The sequence below is a fragment of the Chroicocephalus ridibundus genome, chromosome 3 (genome assembly GCF_963924245.1).
Source record: "Chroicocephalus ridibundus chromosome 3, bChrRid1.1, whole genome shotgun sequence".
NCBI classification, from domain to species: Eukaryota; Metazoa; Chordata; class Aves; order Charadriiformes; family Laridae; genus Chroicocephalus; species Chroicocephalus ridibundus.
This window is the reverse complement of record NC_086286.1, coordinates 128,400,383-128,420,875: the sequence shown is the minus strand read 5'-3', so window position 1 is coordinate 128,420,875 and position 20,493 is coordinate 128,400,383. Positions and strand designations below refer to the sequence as shown.

The 20,493-nt window shown below is 58.7% G+C and overlaps 1 protein-coding gene across 1 annotated transcript in view; it reads right to left on the bottom strand.

Annotated features, from left to right (window-relative positions):
• Positions 1-20,493, bottom strand: part of LOC134513764 (mucin-2-like) — a gene marked incomplete at its 5' end in the record, with an annotated part of 56,399 nt that overhangs the window by 32,660 nt on the left and 3,246 nt on the right. The window lies entirely within an intron of this gene.

The following is a 20,493-nucleotide window of genomic DNA, read 5'->3' as shown; positions in this document are numbered from 1 at the left end:
ATCACTGGTTTCACGAGGCGAAGTGGCCAGCCATCTGCAAGAACAAGGACCGATGTCATCCCTGGCTCACAGCCGATGGGACGGGGACAAGGACACCAGGGAGGTCCCTGTGCCTGTTCCCAGAGCTGTCATCGATCGTCTGCACAACTCTGGAAGAGATGGAGAGTATCAGCCTCCCCCTCCGCTGACCGCAGCCGGGCTCTGAGGGCCTCGTAGATGGAAAGCATCAATATTTGATGGCTCCCGTCAGCTGTTTTTGCTCTCAAGGTGAAGGAGAGCACACCCCTGCGTCTGCCCTGCCTGCGTCTGCGCGGCGCTGGGATGTCGCAGAAGGGCCAGCGCCATGTCCCCGCGTGCCAGACGCCGGTCCCCTCCCCACAAAAAGCGTCACCCCAACTCATACAGAGCCGCCGTCCACCCCATCCTTCCAGGCGGCAAGGGAGCTGTGATGGGACGTAGGACACCCTGCCTGGCCACAAACCTCTCCTCCCTGCCCCATGGCCGTGGGGCACGGGGCAAGAGCCATCGTGTCCTGCCACGGTGACTTACCCGAGGAGATGGGTCTGGGAAAACCCTGCGGTATCTGCCTCTGATGGCAAATAGTTTCGCCTAAATTGGGCATGGGGCTCGGTTTCAGGAGAAGCCAAGCGCTCCGCCGCGTCGCGATGCCATTTTGGCAGAAATGCGGGCTTTTTTGTGCATTAGGTTGTTCCCCTTAAAATAGCAGTTTGGAGTTTATTCTTCGGATCCCTTTTCATCGAAACAATAAAGAAAGAAAGGGAGGGCGATTAAGCTGGAGTTCCAGCGCACTGGTGCATCGCCAGCATGATCAGCCTGTATCAGGGGAGGGAGGTGGAGGGGCTCAGGGCTTTCATCGGCGTCCAACTGGCAAAGTCAACGTTGGGCATCATCCTGGTGGGGATGTTCCTGCCAGCCAAAGCAACGCCTGGTTCTGAGCATCCCAGGCTGGCCAGATGTGCCTTCCATCCTTCAAATGGGCTGCTGGAGCCCCAAAAGTAGCTCTGGAGGAGTCACAGGGGGACAGCGGGAGAATGGAGGTACCGTGTCTGTCTTCTAATCCCTACGAGCTCTCAGCTGCTGGATGAATGGCAAAGGGAGCTGCCTGCAAAGTGACGATCCATGGGGCTTGCGACCCGGCAGCGGCACATGGCGAGGGCAGCTCCTGGCACAAGGCACACGGGGCAGAGCTGCACGGGTGACGGAGCTGACGGAGGATGAGACTTTTGGGATGAGGAAGCCACTGTGGCAACTGCTGACACTGGGGGAAGAGTCACCTGCAACTGAGGAGGGGTCTCCTGCCCGTAGGGGGGACCCTGTGGGGCCCAGGACTGCCCTGGGGAGTCAGGGTGGAGAGGACAAAGAGAGTCCGGGATTGTGGCAAGGTCTCCTGCAGCCTCAAGGTCTCCTCAGCTCAAGACCCAGCAGGAGATTAGCCAGGGTATGGCTTTTTCCCCACATCCAGGGAGGTGGTTGAGTCACCGTCCCTGGAGGTATTTAAAAGACATGTAGATGTGGTGCTGAGGGACCTGGTTTAGCGATGGACTTGGCAGTGTGAGATTAACGGCTGGAGTCTTAAAGGTCTTTTCCAACCTAAACGGTTCTGCGACTCTCTGATTCTATTTGCCAGGTTTTCCGTGAAGCAGAAAGCTCCTCTGAAAAAGATAATAATTAAGAAGTAAAACCTCTCCAAAGCATCACGCTTCTGCAGGACCCCGAAACCAGAGAAAAGGAGCACGAAGCTCTCACTGAAGCTGTTGTCGCTTGGTCCCCTCCTCATTCGCAGCCCAAAGACCCCTCTCCCTGCCCGGGACCCATTGCAGATGCTTACATGGATGCGTGAGATGCATCACCTGCAAGAGCAGGTATTTTACCTGCGAGGATGAACGTAAAGGGAGATGAAACATCCAGGCTCTGAGGGGAAATATCTTGCTTTCAAGAAAGCTGGTTCCCCGGTCCCCAGACACCGAAACTGCCAGGCTGCGTCGCCAGCAGTGAGAAACCCACGGCAGACTTGCTTCCTCACACGGGATGCTCGCTACCTGCCGGGAGCTGCCTTTGTGCGGTTATTTGAGTAATTACAGAGGAAAACACAAAATCACAGTGTAAGTGTCGTGGGCGTGCTAAGAAAACGTGAATTAGAAAAGCTGGTAACGAAATACTCGGGGAGGGTGGGCAGGAGACTGGCCACGAACAGCCCCCCATCTCCCACGTACTAGAAAAGCGTCGTGCTGCCGGTGCTGTGACCCCGTTATTCCTCAGCTGGGGTAGTTATTATTATTATTCTGACCGGCTCCATGCAACCCACTCCCCTCCTGCCCCCAACGCTTTGCCTGAGCGGACTCCTCCAACACCTGCGACACCTCCAACAATCCCCTCCAAGATGAGCTATGGACCCACGGTCCTGTTTGCATCAGGGAAGAACCTTTATGGAATCATAGAATTGTTATGGTTGGAAAAGACCTTTCAGATCATTGAGTCCAACCATCAACCCAACCCTGCCAAGTCCACCACTACCCCATGGCCCTCAGCACCACGTCTGCCCGGCTTTTCAATCCCTCCAGGGATGGCGACTCCACCACTGCCCTGGGCAGCCTCTTCCAATGCTTCACAACCCTTTCCATGAGGAAATTGTTCCCGATATCCATCCTAAACCTCCCCTGGCACAACTTGAGGCCATTTCTTCTTGTCCCATCGCCTGTTCCTTGGGAGAAGAGACAGACGCCAAGTTACTTCATAAAGCAACTTCACCAAGGGGCAGGAGAGATGGTGAGACCAATGGTGGGACAGAGCCTGGCGTCTGCCTCTTGCGCCTCGTCAAGCTCATCCCCCCAGCAGAGATTTGTATATATAGAATCAAAGGATCACAGGGTCATAGAATGGTTTGGGTGGGAAGGGACCTTTAAAGGGCATCTAGTCCAACCCCCTGCCATGAGCAGGAACATCTTCAACTACACCAGGTTGCTCAGAGCCTCGTACAACCTGGCCTGGGATGTTTCCAGGGATGGGGCAGCCACAGCTTCTCTGGGCAACCTGGGCCAGGGGCTCACCACCCTCACACCAAAGAATTTCTTCCTCATATCTCATCTAAATCTCCCCTCTTTCAGTTTAAAACTGTTCCCCCTTGTCTTATGGCTCCCCTCCCTGATCAAGAGTCCCTCCCCATCCCTCCTGTAAGCCCCCTTTAGGGACTGGAAGGCTGCTATAAGGTATCCTAGGAGCTTTCTCCAGGCTGAACAACTCCAACTCTCTCAACCTGTCTTCATAGGAGAGATGCTCCAACCCTCTGAGCATCTTCATGTCCCTTATGTCCCTCTGCACCAGCTCTGCAAAGGGGGACCCCGGGGACTGGCTGGAAAGGTCTCAGCCAGATGACCAGGAAGCCAAACAGCATCCCACTCCATCCCTGCCACCAACTCCCTGATTCTGGCTGATGTGCAAAAGCTGCCCCGGTCCCCACTGAGGTCCTCACCACCGTCACGAGGCTGGGATGGAGCCTGAGCCCATCAGGGCTCGTTAGCACCGGCGCAGCCCATCCCCGGCCCCTCTGGGCTCCTCTCTGCTGGTCTCCAAGGGGTTTGTAACCATGGGCGCCGTGCACAGCCCCGGGTAATGAGCTGGGCAGGGACCACAGCCTTGGGAAGGGCAGAGCGTGGAGCTGCCTGGGCTGGCTCTGCAGGGGACAACTCAGGTCCCCATCTGCCCTGGGGACCATGACCCAGGGCTGCGGGATGCGCACTGGTGCCCGTCGGGTTGGGTCGTGCACACCGCCCGGGGAAGCGGTGGTTTCGGGAACACGCTGTTCCCTCCCTCCCCTCGCTTGTCAGAGTTTATTTTTGCTCTCCGGTGGAAATTGGATTTTCTCTGATTTCATTCCTCTGCTGTCATATCAGGCGGTTGTGGCTTTCATGCCTCTCTCCGCTCCCCGATGCTTTTCTGTTCTTGCTTCAAACAACTCTCGGTGTGACAGCCGAGAGCTCGGTCATCTTCATGTCTTTTATTCCCCTGCACTCACTGCTGGGGCCAGTGCAGATGCTCTGAGATCCCACACTGGTTCGCCAGTGCCTTTGCTCCGGCTGCTTCCAGTGGTCCAGAATATATGACCCGCGGCAGCAGTTGGGAGGAATGGGAATTGCTTTAGTGTAGAGAAGAGACAGTGCCAGGGACACCTGACCCTGGTTTTCAAATGCAAAACATATGTCTGCAAATAGGAAGGGACTATCCTGTCTCCGGTGTCCTGGTGGCCAGCAGGGAAAAAAAAAAAAAAAAAAAAAAAAACAGGCTCAAAATGCAGCAAAGTTAAGGAAAATCTTTCTAGAAAGAAGAGTAAACTGCTGGTCTGGACCTTCCAAGGTCAACGAAGGGAGATTTTCAAGAACAGGTTAACGAGCATGTGTCAAGGAGCGCTCAGGACAAGCAGAAGGTTTTGCCTGGGGGCAGGAGATTCCAATTTTACCTCCTCTCTCAGTCCACAAACCTTGGAAGTCCATCCCCCTTAGTAGCCGAGTCCCAGGCCCCGTGGGCTGCTGATGTGTTGAGACCCAACAGCAGCTCACAAGGCTCAGCAGTTCAGCTGAGCGTGGACTGAGCCTTGCTCCCTGCCCTCCTCGCTCAAGGGCGTGTGGCATTAGCTCTGGGCTTGGGTAGTTGCGTGGGTCACCCTTCTGCAGCCATCACTTGGGCTGCCCCCACTATCTTACACAGTCTGGTGACCACCAGTGGAGCTACAGTGGGCCACGCTACCTCTAGAAGACCCAGCCTGGTCTTCTCAGCATTACGTGTAGGTCCACTAACCAGTTACACCAGCACCCAGCTATGGACTGAACTTGCAGACACAGCCCCGGTACAAGGGATTGTGCTCCTGCCCCACCACTCACTCCACTCCCCTCAATGCCACCTCTGGGTTGGGTTTGCTTGCAGATATCCCATGTGGACAGACCCAATGCACCCATCCCGGTGCCTGGTGCTCCTCCTGGGAAAGTCCAACCCTGCAGGCCATTTCTTGAGCTTGGCAGCTCCTCGGCATGGTAGCTTCCACACCCAGCTTCACGCATCTCCACTGAAGCTGCTCACCCTCCCACCCATTGCAAGCCCCTGGAGGAAAGCAGGAATTCCTTGGTGCAACGAGATAAACTTGTCATGCCTTGATGAACTAAGACAAGCTGCTCTTTGGAAATGCCCTTTGAGCAGAAGAAGAGTGTGAACAACCTCTCATGATGTTACAGACTCAAGTCAGTCACCCAAACGTAGGTGGCCGGATCCACCTGAGGTACCCACAGGACCTGGGAGGGTGCCCAAGACATCCCAGTGGGCTGGCTGAGGTGGCAAAAGATTCACAGAAGATCCATGGCTTTCTGGACCAGCAGATGGGACCTGAGGGTGTTGCGAATGACACTAGACACCTACTCGTGGACATCTGGCTCACAACCCGGGATCATCAAATACCTACTTTTGGTCTGAACATGCTCCCTTGAGTTCTCCATCTCCCAGCTCAGGGTTGTTTTGGGCAAGTACAACTGCCTTCATCCTCAGGTGCTCAAAACCAGACAGTAGAAGGAGCAAAGAGACTCTTTGAAAAGCCGGTCCTCTTGAGACATCCCTGACTGGGCACTGCTGACCCAATGCCACCTCCAGCTCACCTTGGCTTTGCTCGGAGCTACATGGCCTGCAGACCCAGAGCAAAGCCACAGAGATGAGCACGTCTCTCATCCAATTTTGCCGGGCATCGTGGTTTGCATTTTCACTCGGTGCTTTGCTCCTGTGGCCTCCTAGAAAGCAACCTTCAGTTGTACCCTATGATTCATGCCGCATCCTTGAGTAATCCCTCTCTTCTTCACTTTTTCCTCCCTTTTTTAAAAGGAAAGAACCCAAATATTTGTATTTCCTCTTGGCAGAAGGTGGCTCCCAGCCTTAGATCTCAGCAGGACAAGTTGATTATAGATTTCAATTCCGTATTTCCCTGGACGCCTGTGCCTGTGACTCATCTGTGACGTCTCTTGCCCTTTTGCTGCTCGGAATACAAATGCCATAAGTGTCCTGGGTGCTGTAGGACCCTGTGCCCAGTTTTTGGCTGGAGCGTGACTTTCCCCGGCTGCCTGCAAGAGGCGAGGAGTCCCTCTCTTCCCAGCCCAGCGACCGTCCCCTTCTCTCTGCTCTTTCCCAGGCTTTTTAGTGCAATCCTTGGCTGCCTGAGCAAGGATGAACCGCTGCCAACCGCGTGGACCGATGCCCAGTTTCAGGCCGGTTGGAAGAGAGATGAATTGGGGCTTTGCCCTTCATATCCACACGCTGTTAAATACCCGATATTGGCTGATGCCAGCGCCGTATGGCAGGAACCGCGGCAGCCAGAAGCCGCTGGGTTCCCGGCAAGGGCTCTCGCGCAGCCATGGTGGGAGAAGGGACGTGATCTGGGTCACAGCATCCCGTGGATGAGCCATCTGGATTGCTGAGCAGGACATGGGAAGGGGCTGGATCCAGCTCTGCCTGTGACCTGTGGTCCTGGGACACAGCCTGGATGCAAGGCAGCGGGTGGCCTGTCCAGCACAGAGGCAGTAACGGGGCAGCCCTCAGCTAGAAAGAAGAAAATGAGGATTTTATTAAAGCACCTCCATCCTTTCATCCTTCCCAGCAGCTGTGGGGACACAGTGGTCGCAAGGGCCAAACCATGGCCAAGGACTGGCTGAGATGAGATGATCCTTGCTGGCTCCAGCACCAGAGATGCTGGTGTCCAGATGGTGACTCCCATGACACTTGTTTCTCCCCAGCTTCGCTCCAAGGTCCTGCTGCCCACAGTTGCCCACACCATGCGCATCTCCAGAGACTTAGAGATCCTATGCCCTCTGGCAGCCCGGGCATGCTCAGCTCTCAGGAAAAAGAGTCCTTTTAGGAAAACACATAAGAGAGCCTGAGCAATGGTCCCAAAGTTGGTGGCCCCTGCTCCAACTTTGGGGAAGGGATGATTTCAGCTCAGCCCCAGGGACGGCTGCCTCCCCAGGGGACTTCGTTGGGCAGCTGAGGGGAAGGAGAAGAGGACTTCTGCCCTGTGGAACCACCACCTGGGCTTTCCTCCTTCACAGGGGCTCTCCAGGACACCAGTTGCACTCCCTTTCCTCCAGGGATTTCCCTCTTCTCTGCAGAACGTCCAGCACTTGGATGCTCCCGCGAACAGAAGGTTTCATCCCTCCATCACCAGGGACGTTCCCAGCCCTGGCAGCACCCATCCCATGTGCTTTCCTCCAGAAGGTCCCTTATAAAAGTCATCCAGGGCCAGATCCAGCCTGCCAGGGGTGAGGGTCTGGTTGAGAAAACTCTGGGCAGGGCGCTGAAATCCCAGGTTGTCGTGACAACAAACAAAATGATTTGAGAAATAGGGTTGAAATCCTCGGCTCCACACGCAGCACGACGCATTTCACTGCGGGCTTTTAGGGGAAGAGGCTGCAGCCACCTCCTCCCCGCTTCCCCAGCGATGGTGGGTCAGGGTGGGCTTCACTCTTACAGCTGCTCTCCCTGGTATCTCCTGGGAGGTCAAAGAGATCCCGCTGGTGGGATCTCTCCTTCCCCAGAGACAACCGGGACGGGCTTGGCTGCAGGGGGCAACCAGTGTCATCCCATTTTTATGGCACTGCCCCATACGCCAACCCTCCTTCATGTCTCTTCTCTCCTGCCCCCTTGTTGCCCTCAGCCTCGTAAGGGAGCAGCAGCGTGACCAGGATAATGCTCTTCCACGCTGTGGCCAGGGAGCAGCGAGAGGTGGTCTCACTTGGCTCACTAGTGGTAGGAGTTTACAGGGTCTCAGGACGGCAAAGGAGGGTTCCTCACATCTTTCCAGCTGCCAACAACCAGCAAGCACCAGCCTGGGATACAGGAGGGGTCCCATGCACCTTCATTGCCCTTCTCTTGGCAAAACAACTTCTCCAGACCATCTGAGCCTGCCTTCCTCCACGTGCTTCCTCGCACTCTCGTTAGGCTGGGTCCATCCTGGGCATAGAATTGTAGAATTGTTATGGTTGGAAAAGTCCTTTAAGATCACCAAGTCCAACCATCAACCCAGCACTGCCAAGGCCACCACTACCCCACGTCCCTCAGGGGTGGCGACTCCACCGCTGCCCTGGGCAGCCTCTTCCAATGCTTCACAACCCTTTCCAGGAGGAAATTGTTCCCAATATCCATCCTAAACCTCCCCTGGCGCAACTTGAGGCCGTTTCCTCTTGTGCCATGGCCTGTTCCTTGGGAGAAGAGCCCGACCCCCCCTGGCTACCCCCTCCTTTCAGGGAGCTGTAGAGAGCCAGAAGGTCTCCCCTCAGCCCCCTCTTCTCCAGGCTGAACACCCCCAGCTCCCTCAGCCGCTCCTCACCAGACTTGTGCTCCAGACCCCTCACCAGCTCCGTTGCCCTTCTCTGGACACGCTCCAGCCCCTCAAGGTCTTTCTTGGCGTGAGGGGCCCAAACCTGGACACAGCCCTCGAGGTGGGGCCTCCCCAGTGCCATCCCGCGCTCCATCCCACAGCAGTCCCAGTCAGAGCCAAGACCACGGGCACTGCTGGGGTCTGGCATGGTGTGACCGTTCACCTCCTGTATCCTTCTTGTACATAACCCAGGATCTTTCCCAAGGCGCCGGGTGGGTGCCAGCAGCGGCTCCTCATCTGAGCCGGGCTCACAGCAGGTGCCAAAAGCCGGAGCACTGTGCGCTTGGCAGGGGAATGGGTCGTTGGCAGCAGCTCGCGGCTCAGCTCGACCTCAGCCAGCCAAACAGCCCTGTTGTTATTGCAGCTTTGCTGGGCTTTACGTAAGCCTGGCACGGCCCTGGAGAAATCTTCCTGGCGTGGGGAGGCAGCGGGGAGGCAGAAGAGCTTGCAGGCGTGAGGGCAGACCCCAGAATCACAGGATCACAGAATCGTAGGGGCTGGAAGGGCCCTCTGGAGATCATCCCGTCCAACCCCCGGCCAGAGCAGGGTCACCCAGAGCAGGTGGCACAGGAACGCGTCCAGGCGGGGTTGGGATGTCTCCAGAGACGGAGACTCCCCCACCTCTCTGGGCAGCCTGTGCCAGGGCTCTGCCACCCTCACAGCAAAGAAGTTCCTCCTCATGTTGAGATGGAACTTCCCATGGTCAAGTTTGTGCCCGTTGCCCCTTGTCCTGTCCCCGGGCACCACTGAGAAGAGCCTGGCCCCATCCTCTTGCCCCCCGTCCTTTAGCTATTGCTGAGCATTGATGAGATCCCTCTCAGCCTGCTCTGCTCCAGCTGAACAGCCCCAGGGCTCTCGGCCTTTCCTCATCAGAGAGATGTTCCAGTCCCCTCAGCATCTCCGTAGCCTCCGCTGTCCCCTCCCCAGCAGTTCCCTGTCCTTCTGGACCCGGGGAGCCCAGAACTGGCCCCAGTGCTCCAGCTGTGGCCTCCCCAGGGCAGAGCAGAGGGGGAGGATGACCTCCCTCCACCTGCTGGCCACACTCTTCTTGCTGCCCCCCAGGATGCCATTGGCCTTCTTGGCCACAAGGGCACATTGCTGGCTCATGGGCACCTTGAACACGCCAAAAGGTTGCTGTACCTCGCTGAATCACACCCATTTTGGGGTACTGCTGCTGTGTTAGAGGTCCTGGGGAGGGAGAAGATGCTGCTCTGGAGTGCACGTGCAGCCCCTGCGTGATGCTGGGAGCACAGGGCTGGGGGACACAGCGGCTGTCCCCCACCCCGAGCAGGCACGAGGGTGGCAGCCCCTCTGGAGCCAGGCTCTGGGGTCACAAACCCAGGCCATGCCTCCTGCTCCCCCACCCCGGGACGTTCCCGGCTCCATCCCACCCCGGGGGCAGGTCGCACGGGCTGGAGCCCTGTGCTTCAGATGGCAGCTCGGGGTGGGGGATGGGACACGCCACCACTTGTTTCGTGAGCAGAAATGATGCCGTTCTGGCTGTGCTGGTGGTCCACTGCACGGGCACCCCGTGCCCGCGATAGCTGCGCGCGCGGGGACCACGGCGCCAGCCCATGGGATGCGCACGGGCAGCCCCATGCTGGGCACCAGCTTCTCCCAGATCCCGGGGGTGGGAAATAAGGACCATCCTGACAAGAGGCAGCCCAAGCCCAAGCCGTGCCAGTCCTCCCGTGTCCTTTCCATGACATGGCGAGATACCGGGCTTGGGTTTTCAGACGGGGGGAATCCAGATAAGGTGTTTTGGTCCTGAAAACCAGATGTTTGGGGCTGGGAATCCTCCTTGCGTGATGCCGTGCAGGCGAAAACAAGCCACCCCTCCGCCGGGGTTATCGGCCGCTTGCGAAGCTCTCCCTCGGCGTGTTCCTGAGTGCGGGGTTGTTGCCTTTGTGTGTGTCGCTTAAAATCAGAGCAAATGCTGGGTTTTCGTTGTTTTGACTGCCTTGCTCTATATTTACATTGCTTGCCGTTTATTAGCATTCTTGGTTCTGTCTCTTTGTGACAGCAAAAGTATGTACTTCAAATGAATCACAACATGTGTTTGGGAAAGTTTTTCGGGTGGCTTGCAGTTTTTCGGCGGTTTGATCTCGTGTCTCGGCCCCGTCGGAGCGTGTGCTCTTAAAAAAGCACTCGCGAAAGAGAATTCCTCTGCTCGCCGGCCCTGCCAGAGCACGGGACGTGAAAAAACTTCAGATCAGCTCTGACAGGCCCTCCCTCGCCCCATTTTAAGCTGAACAACTTAGGTTCGCTCGATCTACTTAAATAACGATAGTCTTGGCCTTTCTGTAGCCGGCTAAATGTTTTATGTCTATTTGAAGGCCAGCAACTTGCCTCCCTCCGTGCTTCGGGGCGAGCAACCAGCGTCCCGGAGGGTGGTTCATCTCCCCCCGGTTTAAAGGCGGTGCAGAGGATGTGCTGAATCGCCGAGCTCCTTCTGATGGACGTGGGTTTGGGAGGTCTCCAAGGGGGCAATGACCTCCTGGAGAAGGGAAGAGCTAAGTCACCGGGAGCGGAGTCCGCTCTTCCCAGCTCCGCTGGATCCGGAGGACAATGTCCGTCCAGAGCCTCCCTGTTCCTGCAGGACCTGGGCTGGGAAGGTCCACGGTGCCGGGGTCAAGCAGAGCAGCTCCGTGATTTATCAACAGGGCTCCTAAAGGAACGCCGAAGTGTGCAAGCCCCTGCCAGGAAAAAGCTTTGCCCATCAAACTATTAAAAAAAAAAAGTTCATTACATCCCTGTACTCCTCACCCGTGTGGTCACCTTACCCCCGGGTGGGACCGAGCAGCCTCGACAAGACCCTCTGCCCATAAAAGCGGCTCTGCAGACGGCAGACGGGCGCTGCTGGGCTGGAGCGGGGGTCCGTGGGGTGCCTTTGCCCCGTACCTCCCCGCAAGCAGAGCTCTGAGCTTCATCCAGGCCAGCTCTGCCCTCTCGTCCCCGGGAAACAGCCTGGGGAGGGCTCACATCCGACGTGCTTTGGCACGGGATCTGCCCAGGAGCGGGAAGCGACGGGGTCTGGCAGCGTCCTGTGAAGACATTCCTAGCAGGGACCCAGGGCTCTTTTTTTGGGAGAAGATTTGCTGGGTGTGAACGCGGAGGATTTGAGATCTCTTCTGACAGCGCTGCTGCCCATCCCCGCGCCCTCCGAGGTTTCACCCGTGCTAGAGGAGGTCAGCCCTTCTCTGCCGACGGTCTCCAGCTTCCCAGAGATCCCGAGGCAGCGCGTGGCAGGTTATTCCTGGCATTTCGCAGGACTGGGAGCAGGACTGGCCTCCCAGGCGCCTGCTCCTGCCACCCCACTGGGAACCAGCGAATTCCCAGTGTGAGAAGGACCCTGAGAAGGTCCCCCCCCGAGAAGGACCTAACCGAAGCCCTGCGTCTGAAGAACATCTGGGATGAAAGCACTTTCCCAAGATTTCGACCACAATGTGGGTGTTTTGGCGTGTGCTTTGGGACATCCCTAAACTCCTGACACTCTTAAGTGTCCGGATGGGTGTAGGGCTGTTCTGCTCCTGTTCTGGTCTGGGGCTGTCCCGGTTCTCCACGAACAGAGACAAAATCCAGATGAATTTTTGATCCCACCCAGTGCTGCTGTCAGGAAGCTTTTCCTTTCCTGGTACTTCTAGGTGTCTGTCATTAGGCTTCAGGGTTAACAGGTTCCCTCTTCAGCCGAGGCAGACGCAGACACAGGCAGAGCGGGGGAGTCCGAGTCTCCTCTCGGCCGATGGGGGTAGCTGGTTTGGGGACCACCACGCCTGGCAGTTTGGGGTGTGCTGCTGAAACTTTGCTCCTTCCCCAAGGTCGCTGCCGGTTTGATCTGTGTGTTATCCCCCGTGCTTGGAAAGAAGATATCCAGGCCCTGAATTCCCCGGAGTGACGCTTCCCTCCGCTGGTGCCGAGATCTGCTGGCCGTAGCCCAAGGGCTGGCAAGCTCCGCCGGCCACTAGCCCAGCGGGCAGAGAGCTCTGAGCTCGGCCGGGGCTTCCAGAAAGGGCCGAGGGCTGGCTGCTGGGGTGCTGCTGCTCGCCTGAATGCGAAAAAGCAAGGGAAAAAAAAGATATATAGCCCCAGAAATGAAAAAAAAAAACCCCAACCCTGCTCCTCTCGCTGAGCCCGGGATCAGACCTCCGTGTTCCTGACGGGTGAATAACTTACAGCAAGACGATGTATTTATAGCATCCAGCTCATGAGTTTTTAATTAAAATTCCATTTTCTTTTGCTCCAGATGGCACGAACAACCGTTTTGGTGTTTTCGTTGGGTTTTTTTTAAGGGATCACGCGGCTCTTGCCGGGTTGGGTTTGTTTTGGGGGTGCAGGGAGGGGTTGTTTTGGGAAGCAGTGGGGGGGGGGGCTCCTCGTGCCCTGCGCGGCACGTCGGCTGCCTTAATGGACTTGCTGGGGCGGAGGAGGAGGTGGCCCGCTCCCCCCTCACCTCTGCAGACAAGTGTCAGGTCCTCGGGGACCGCGTCCATCCAGCCGCCATGGCGAGGAGAGCGGCTCAGAGGGCAGGAACGGCTTCACGTCAGAAAAAATCAGATCAGGAAACCGAGCCATTTACCGGAGCTAAATCGAGCTGGCTGGAGACGCTGGTGATGCATTCGGGAGCAGCGATGCCAGCGAGGCCGGGCTGGGTGCCGGCTGCCGGCTCACGCTGCCACCCCGGGGTGCGGGACACCCCACCATCCCCACCGCCATGCGCCGCTGGGACACAGTGAGATTTGGACGGCCACTTTCCAGCCTAGTGCTGCCCCAGACCGCACTGGGGACATCTCCTTTGCCCACCCAACCATTCCCAGGGAGCTGGAGCAGCCTCCTGGGCTCTATCAAACCCCTCTCCGAAACCTGGGGATGATGGACACGGAGTTGTTGGAGCGGGGCCAGAGGAGGCCCCGGAGATGCTGGGAGGGCTGGAGCCCCTCTGCTGGGAGGACAGGCTGAGAGAGCTGGGGGGGTTCAGCCTGGAGAAGAGAAGGCTCCGCGGAGACCTTCCAGCCCCTGCCAGTCCCTCAAGGGGCTCCAGGAAAGCTGGGGAGGGACTCTGGAGCAGGGAGGGGAGCTGTGGGACGAGGGGGAAGGGTTTTACACTGGAAGAGGGGAGATTGAGATGAGATATTGGGAAGAAATTCTTTGGTGTGAGGGGGGTGAGCCCCTGGCCCAGGTTGCCCAGAGAAGCTGTGGCTGCCCCATCCCTGGAGGGGTTCAAGGCCAGGTTGGCCGGGGCTTGGAGCAACCTGGGCTGGTGGGAGGTGTCCCTGCCCAGGGCAGGGGGTGCCACTGGGTGGCCTTTAAAGGTCCCTTCCCACCCAAATCATGATTCCGTGATGGGCTGCTCAGGGACTTTCCCTGGGAAATAACCTGCCAAAATAATCATCTGGTGCAGGAAAAGTTCCCACTTCACAAGGCTGGTGCTGCCGGGGTGGAGGAAGGACAAAGCCAGACATACCCCAACCCAGCAGCACAAGGATGTGGCGAGAGAAGACCAAGTTCAGATCCTTGCTTTGGGTGTCCTCCTTGCAGGAGCCCTTCCCATAGCCTGGTTAGGAAGCACCAAGAGGACTTCGCATCTTGCTCCTGCGATGAACACGGCTTTCTGCATGAACGACAGAGACGTATCATGGAAACCTTCTGGCTCAGTGGCCCTACAAAGATCCCCAAGCCCTGTATTTTGTTAGCAAACACACCCGGTCATACAATGCGTGGTGCTGCCACAGCTCCTTGGGACCTCTGCATGAATCCCAGCAGCAGGAGTGGGTAGAAATAGAGCAGCAGAATCTCGGCAGATGATGTCCAAGGGATGTACAAGGGACCATCCTTCTGCCCTGGGGTCTCAGAGGACCCTTGGTTATTGCCCTGCCATCCCATCTCATCCCAACCCAACCCATCCCATCCCAACCCATCTCATCCCAACCCAACCCATCTCATCCCAACCCAACCCATCTCATCCCAACCCAACCCATCTTATCCCAACCCAACCCATCCCATTACATTACATCTCAACACGACGCATTCCATTCATCCCATCTCAGCCCATCTCATCCCATCCCACCCCAGTACATCCCAACACATCACACTCCATTCCATCCCATCTCATCCCAGCCCAACCCAACCCATCCCATCCCATCCCATCCCACCCCATCCCATCCCATCTCACCCCATCCTACCCCACCCCACCCCACAGGCTGTTGCTCTCCCAGCCCGCCCAGCCTCTGGTTTGCAGAAGAAGGTGGCTCACGGGAGGTTCTCAGGACATCCAGCCGCAGGAAGGGCAGGGTGGTACCCAGGCTGCGGTGTGAACCGTCCCGTCAGTGCCAGTCCCACCCAGGAGACCCAGGGTGCAAGGGCTGCCGGTGCCCCCCGTCCCCTGCCCAGGCTACCCTGGGAGAAGGAGAAGGGGGCACCTGCGGGGACAGGCAGCCACCGCCACCACCAGGGATGTCCTTTCCATCGGACAGTCCCCCTGCCGAACCTGTTTCCCTGAGTCCTGCTGGCAGAGCTCCTGTCCTGACCCCCTGGATCCATCTCCCGGGCTGGGGTGGGAGCTGGTCCCGGGGGCGTTGCTCTGAGAGGTGAGGACGGGGAACGCGGGCGCTGGCGGCTCGCAGCCCCCAGCCCCGTCTCTCAGAGCAGAGCTGTGAAGCCACTTTCCCCAGGACCAGCCCAAGGGCGGTGGCAGGGACGGCTGGAGCAGGGCACAGACCCCGGCTGTGGGCAAGGAGGACGGTGCTGCCCGGGGGAGCCTCGTCAGCCCCCCCCCCTTCCCCGTGGGACTCGGTGTCTGGCTGTCGGGGCAGAAATGCATTAGGATCCCGCAAAGACAAAATAAAAAGCCTTTGGGGAGTGACTCGGCAGCGCAGCCGGAAGAGAGACAGCACAGTTTGCTTTTTAGGAGGTCTTTTTGGTTTCTTTTTTTTTTATTTATTTTAATATTTTATTTTATTTTTGGCAGCTGCCGCGGCAGCAGGGAGGGAGTAAATGGCCTTGCTCGAGCCCGGATGCATTTGCGGCTTTCAAGAGGCAGAAATGGCCGGAGTTGGAGAGTCTCTGCGCTGCGGAGGGCATGAGTCACAGCCAGGCAGCCGGCTGCCGAGGGGAGGGGAGGGAGGAGAGGGGGGGCTGCCAACCCAGCAGGGAGCTGGGATGGAGGAGCGGGGAGTTGGGATGGAGGAGCAGGGCTGGAAGAGCAGGATGCTGGGATGGAGGAGCTGGGTGCTGCAATGGAGGTGCAAGGAGCTGGGGTGGAGGTGCAAGGAGCTGGGATGGAGGAGCAAGGTTGGAGGAGCAGGATGCTTGGATGGAGGAGCAGGATGCTGGGATGGAGGAGCAGGGAGCTGTGATGGAGGAGCAAGATGCTGGGATGGAGAAGAAGGGTTTGAAGAGCAGGGGGATGCTGGGATGGAGGAGCAGGGAGCTGGGATGAAGGAATAGGGTTGGAAGAGCAGGATGCTGAGATGGAGGAGCGGGGACTTGGGATGGAGGAGCAGGGCTGGAAAAGCAGGATGCTGGGATGGAGGAGCAGGGAGCTGGGATGAAGGAATAGGGTTGGAAGAGCAGGATGCTGAGATGGAGGAGCGGGGACTTGGGATGGAGGAGCAGGGCTGGAAGAGCAGGATGCTGGGATGGAGGAGCTGGGTGCTGCAATGGAGGTGCAAGGAGCTGGGGTGGAGGTGCAAGTAGCTGGGATGGAGGAGCAAGGTTGGAGGAGTAGGATGCTTGGATGGAGGAGCAGGATGCTGGGATGGAGGAGCAAGATGGTGGGATGGAGAAGAAGGGTTTGAAGAGCAGGGGGATGCTGGGATGGAGGAGCAGGGAGCTGGGATGAAGGAATAGGGTTGGAAGAGCAGGATGCTGGGATGGAGGAGCTGGGAGTTAGTCTGGAGGAGCAGGGTTGGAAGAGCAGGATGCTGGGATGGAAGAGCGAGGAGCTGGAATGGAGAAGAAGGGTTTGAAGAGCAGGGGGATGCTGGGATGGAGGAGCAAGGTTGGAGGAGCAGGGTGTTTGGATGGAGGAGCAGGATGCTGGGATGGAGGAACGATGTGCCGGGATGGAGGAGAAGGGTTTGAAGAGCAGGGAGCTGGAATGGAGGAATAGGGTTGGAGGAGCAGGATACTGGGATGGAGGAGCAGGACGCTGGGATGGAGGATAAAGATGCTGAGATGAAGGATCAGGATACTGGGATGGAGGACCAAGGTGCTGGGATAGAGGAGAAGGGTTTGAAGAACAGGGAACTGGGATAGAGGAATAGGGTTGGAGGACCAGGGTGCTGGCATGGAGGAGCAGAGAGCTGGAACGGAGAGGAAGGGTTTGAAGAGCAGGGAGATGCTGGGATAGAAGAACAAGGAGCTGGGATGAAGGCCAGGAGCTGAGATGGAGGAGCAGGATGCTGGGATAGAGGACCAAGGAGCTGGAATGGAGAAGAAGTGTGCTTGGATGGAGGAGCAGGGTGCTGGGATGGAGAAGCAGGGTGCTGGGATGGAGGAGAAGGGTTTGAAGAGCAGGGAGCTGGGATGGAGGAATAGGGTTGGAGGAGCAGTGAGATGCTGGGATAGAGGAACAAGGTGCTGGGATGAAGGCCAGGAGTAGAGATGGAGGAGCAGGGTGCTGGAATAGAGGACCAAGGAGCTTGAATGGAGAAGAAGTGTGCTTGGATGGAGGAGCAGGGTGCTGGGATGGAGGAGCAGGGTGCTGGGATGGAGGAGCAGGGTGCTGGGATGGAGCAGCATGGATGCAGAGTTGGAGTGGCAGAAAGCTGGGATGGAGTAGCAGAGCTGGAAGGGCAGGATGCAGGGATGGGGGAGCAGGGTGCTGGGATGGAGCAGCAAGGAGCTGGGACGGAGGAGCAGGGTGCTGGGATGGAGGAGTGGCTGTCGGGGCAATCCAAGGGCCCATTGCATGAGCCCTCCCCAGTGTCACACCAGAAATGAAGACACCTGCTCCCCCCGTGCTTGTCCTCAGCCCGGGCTGGGGGGCTGCTCTCCTTTCCCATTTTCTCCGGAAGCAGAGAGCTCAGTCCCTTTCCGGAGCCAGACCTCACCTATCCAGGATCTCCATTCCCGGGTCTGGCAGCAGGAAGGTGCTTCATCTCCCTCCCTGCACTTGCCAGCGGGCTTGAACCCCTCTGCCCACCGGTGGGGCAGTGTGGGGGGGATGCGTTCTGCCCTCCCTGTGCCTCCTGGATGAGCCCCGGAGCAGTCCGGGGGGACGGAGAGCCGTGGCAGGAAAACTCTGCCCATCTTCTGCGGGATGCTGGGCTCTCCAGGCGGGCATGGAATAAGGCGTCAGGGCTCGGTGCCGCGGCTTTCCCACACCTAAAGGGGTCCCAGAGCAGGACAGAAGCTGCCGGCAGCTGAGATTGATGGCTGAGGATGCTCCTGGAGCTCCTATGGGGGGCTCAGCAGGGAGCAGGGAGAGTTTCGGGGTGCGAGAGCCGCCGGGTGCTCCCCAGAGGGAGAGGTCGCCTCTGCCTGTTCCCCAGCCCGCCCGGGGGTGGTGGGCGACGCGGCAGCTGCCGGCGACAGCTTGTGTTGTGCTGTGTTTGCTCACACCCCGCGGCTCCAGCTGACGGCAAGCAGAGCTTGTGGGGGGGAAACAGCAGCACCCTGCCAGACACAGCACCCTGTGAGCTACAGCAGCCCATGAGCTACAGCACCCTGTGAGATACAGCACCCTGTGAGCTACGGCATCCTGTGAGCTACAGCACCCTGTGAGATACAGCCTCCCGTGAGCTACAGCACCCTGTGAGCTACAGCATCCCATGAGCCACAGCATCCCATGAGCTACAGTACCCTGTGAGATACAGCACCCTGTGAGCTACAGCATCCTGTGAGCTACAGCACCCTGCGAGCTACAGCACCCTGCGAGCTACAGCACCCTGTGAGATACAGCACCCTGTGAGCTACAGCATCCCATGAGCTACAGCACCCTGTGAGCTACAGCAGCCCATGAGCTACAGCATCCCATGAGCTACAGCACCCTGTGAGCTACAGCACCCTGTGAGCTACAGCTTCCCGTGAGCTACAGCACCCTGTGAGATACAGCATCCTGTGAGCTACAGCACCCTGTGAGCTACAGCATCCCATGAGCCACAGCATCCCATGAGCTACAGCACCCTGTGAGATACAGCACCCTGTGAGATACAGCATCCCGTGAGCTACAGCACCCCATGAGCTACAGCACCCTGTGAGCTACGGCATCCCATGAGCTACAGCACCCTGTGAGCAGCAGCACCCTGCCAGACACAGCACCCAGTGAGTTACAGTACCCCAACAGCCACAGCACCCCCTGAACTACAGCATCCCATGAGCCGCTGCACCCCACCAGCTGCAGCACCCTGTGAGATACAGCATCGCATGATCTACAGGCACCCCATGAGCTACAGCACCCTGTGAGCTACAGCACCCCGTGAGCCACAGCCCCCCCGGAGCTGCAGCACCCTGTGAACCTCAGCCCCCCCGACGGCAGCACTGCTCCTGTACATTATTGCTCCAGCTCCAACCTCCAGCTGCAAGGGGAAATCAGAGGGTGCCGTCATCCCCTCCGGATCCTTGGATACAACCATCGCCCTCCCTCCGGAATGGCCGGAGCCTGGCGGATGCTTCCCCCGTCCCCGGGGGCAGGTCCCCACCACCTGTCCCCACCACGCCGAGCTGCTCCGTGCACTGGGCTCTCCTCCTTCCCGCAGAAATCCTCCCCAACCTGGCAGCAAAGCGTCCCCAAAGTCATGTGGCTTTTGCTGGCCGAGGGACCAACCTGCCTTTGGCATAACCCGTGGGCTGAGGGCGGGGGGGTCATGCTGGAAGGAGCCAGCGTGCTGCTGGGGGCACAGGAATCCCAGCTCTGCCTCCTGCCCGATTCCTATTTCAGCTTTTTACACGCTTCACCTCCCGGAAAAATCTTTGGGTTTTCCTCCTTTTGCTTTCCCTGGGTGTAAACCAGGTGGAAGCCGCCTCCCGGGTGGGCTCAGCGTCCCTCTGCCCCGGGGGCAAGCGAGTCCTGGCTGCCCCCTCCCTCCTCTCCCGCCCCTTCCCACCTGCACAGCTGGGAAACCAAACAGAAATATTCCGGGGGGGGAGGCAGGGAGAAGAGCACGGCTGGGGCACGGGGCGGGGGGGGGGGGGCAACTGCCACCTCCTGGCAGGGGGGAAGGTCCCCTGGGAAGGTGACAGCGAGAGTTAATTCAGTGTGACCCCGGAGCATCCTCCCTCCCCGTGCCCCGCCTCCGGGCTGGGGCGCTCCATCATTCCCGTCCCCGACTGCCCGCCCTCCAGCCCCCTCGGGGCAGGAGTTTTGCGTGTGTGTTCCCTACCCCCCCCCCCCCGCCCCCAGCCCAAATCTGGACACGATGAGGAGCCGGGAGGCAGCAGATGCCGCCGCGGCCGCGCCGTCAGGGCAGAGCCGGGGGCCCGCGGTGATGCTGCGGTAGGACCGACCCCCCCCGGGGGACCGGAGGGGACGCGGGCGTCCTGCCGCGGTGACACGTGTCGCTGCTTGCCGGCAGCTCGCTTGAGGTGCCAGCACATGTGCAAAGCGCAATTGCTCCTCGTTTCGGGTGTCAGCGGCTGACGAAACCCTGCCGGGGCCACAGGGGCGAGCGCAGATCGTTCCCTTGGCCAGGCGGGCAGGACGGCCAGCCGGGAGGAGACGGCTCCGGGGACACCTTCCAGCCCCTGCCAGGCCCTCAAGGGGCTCCAGGAAAGCTGGGGAGGGACTCTGGAGCAGGGAGGGGAGCCGTGGGACGAGGGGGAAGGGTTTGACACTGGAAGAGGGGAGATTTGGATGAGCTATTGGGAAGAAATTCTTTGGTGTGAGGGGGGTGAGCCCCTGGCCCAGGTTGCCCAGAGAAGCTGTGGCTGCCCCATCCCTGGAGGGGTTCAAGGCCAGGTTGGCCGGGGCTTGGAGCAAGCTGGGCTGGTGGGAGGTGTCCCTGCCCAGGGCAGGGGGTGGCACTGGGTGGCCTTTAAGGTCCCTTCCCACCCAAACCAGTCTGTGATTCTATGATCCATCCCCGCCTTCACCCAGGAACTGGGTATTTGGGACCTTTCTCCCCAAGATCTGC